The sequence below is a fragment of the Mytilus galloprovincialis genome, chromosome 6, assembly GCF_965363235.1.
Source record: "Mytilus galloprovincialis chromosome 6, xbMytGall1.hap1.1, whole genome shotgun sequence".
NCBI lineage: Eukaryota > Metazoa > Mollusca > Bivalvia > Mytilida > Mytilidae > Mytilus > Mytilus galloprovincialis.
In genome coordinates this window covers 52563234-52566024 of record NC_134843.1, presented here as the reverse complement: position 1 = coordinate 52566024, position 2791 = coordinate 52563234, and positions in this window count along the sequence as shown.

Here is a 2791-nt window from a genome sequence, read left to right as displayed (position 1 = left end):
TTACTTTTTAAAATTAGTGAATAATGCATTCCACAATTGTAAAAGCATTAACGGCATAACTATATAAGACTAACTGAACATTCTAATTTCAATAAAGCTATAACCTAAAATGTAAACATACCAACGATAATTGTCTTTGTAGTTATAAATGAATATGTGAATGTATATCATGTGTATCCAATCGAATTACAACAAACTGTCAAGTCAGTTTAAGAATTCAATCTTTCTTACAGTTATTTGATACATCTACAAAATATATTTCGTTATGAAGACGTAAATGTTTATAACATGACAATTAAGTGTAACTTACGGTCATACCGAGCATAAATATTTATACATTTTATTTGGGAAAGCAGGGATTTTGTAAAATCTTTGAAATGTGTAGCAAATTATAAAATCAGTAGCCGTTTTATTTGTTTCACTGCTTTTTTAAAATATCAGAAAAGCCTTTTTTAAACATGTTAAACTCACCGTCAATATTGTTGGGGCGTTTGGAAAATCACTAATTAGATATGTAAACCTTTTACAAATATACATGACTTAATAGAGATTTCCAATAAAATTACTTTACTCGACATAACCGACCTAACTCAACGCATTTCGTCATATTGCATTGAAGCATGAAGGACGGGAGCATACACTGCATGAATGTTTTGCTCTTTAAACACGTATTGTTTGCTGGAATATACTTTAATTGAAAATCAACCCCAATTTTTTTTTTAATCTTTAAATATTTTGTCATTAAACTTTGAACGATTTTATTGACACACGTATTATAATGAAATACGTAAGTTAAAAACTTGTAATCAAATACACCCATCATTTCTGGTCATTTCAGTTACTCATATTTTAGCTCTTCTCCAATAATGAATTTAAAAAACTTCCGAGACAAAATTTAGCATGAAAATATTAAAATTATGAATTCCGAAGCGAGAAGGTTGCCTTTTTATTGTTTTTACAAGTTTTTAACATTTAACAAAGAATCCAACACACCCAAATGTAAAAGGTGTACTCGACTATTTAAAAAAAAATCTATAATTTAATTGAAGATAATTTGATGTGGGCAGCAATTCATATCATTGATACATTTATCAAATAGTACTTTTTCGTCTTTACCTATACTAATGTACAACATGATGTATGGGACGAGGTTTTTGTCCATGTATACCTAAACCTGCTTTCGAGGATACAGGGGTTGAGGGCGTACTCCCACCTTTCGATCGCTAAATAATTTTGAAAATCTCATGTTTCAACAATATCTAAAAAAAAATTAAAGTATACTCGTCCAAATTTTTTTTCGCATCGCTCCGCTTGTCAGTATAAATTCACTTATCGACAACTACAACATCTTTCAAATATCTTGGATCTCGCCATAATCACAAATTGTGTTGCACGAAAAAAACTGAAATGATTGTCGTTCGACTTAGATAGATATATACTTTTTAAAAACAACAATGTCTGAACAATAGGCATCTCGCACGAGATTTTAAAATTTAAGACTACATACTGAGTTGCATTTTTTCCCGTGATTTAGTAGCTCACTGGATATAATCTAATGGACACATGGAAACTACATATAATCTGCTATACAGTAATAACCACTTATGGTCCTACAGACACTGTGCTCTTGACATGACAAAAGGTCTTACTTTTCTAGACTGTCTGATTTTTTTATACTTAATTTATGATATGTACAAAAAACAAGGTGTAGTATGATTGTCAATGAGACAACTCTTCACAAGAGTCCAAATGACACAGAAATTTAAACAACTATAGGCCACTGTACGGCTTTCAACAATGAGTAAAGCCCATACAGCATAGTCAGCTATTAGAGGCCTCACAATGACAAATGTAAAACACCTAAAACGAGAAAACTAACAGCAAATTTAAAAAAAAATAATGAATGAAAACACAACAACAAACGATAAGCACTGAATTACAGGCTCCTAACTTTGGACAGGCACATCCATACTAGGACAATGGTGTAACAGTACGACATAATTGATAGATATTATAAACTTGATAATTATACTTTATTAGTTGTAGCTGTTTTACAGGTAGTGTTTAGCAGCTGTGGACACTATCAGATCAGTACATGGAGTTTATTTAGAAATACTAGAAATTGCTGTTTTTATGCTTCGTTTCAGTCTCACGAGTCAATCTCTTTTTAACTGTTTTAATTGTGACATGATCATTTGATAAACATACATCTATGATCTCTATTGGCTTTAACTTTGATATTTATAAAAACTTTGCAGCATAGAGTTGCATGCGTAAAATAAGTTCTTGACATGAAATGGCTAAAATATCAGATTTGAATTAAGCCTCAAGTTATAATACTTACGACGAAGAAGCCTCAAGCTATATATATAATACATGTACTTACGACGGAGATTTAGCCTCAAGCTATAGTACTTATGATGATGATGATACTTATATTTGTCTTATATCCAGCGACAAATTTTACACACTGGTATATATTAAGGAGAATGAAATGATAATGATAAAATGCATATACCTTTTTATACATGCACAACACTTAGAGTCGAATTTTCATGTGCTAGGAAACAAAAGAGACCCACTTGTCTTTCTAAGAGTAAACCAATACCTACTCTTACTCGTGAATGCATCATGCTTGGTGAAAAAGCCGAAAAATACAGTCTCAAAGTCATTCGATCAGCGGGTCCAAGAAAATAATGGAACCCATATTCGAGGCCAGCCTGCTACCAGTCTATCCCATTTACATGTACATAATTATGAATATAAAATGTGTTTTTTTTTCAGTCGTGTA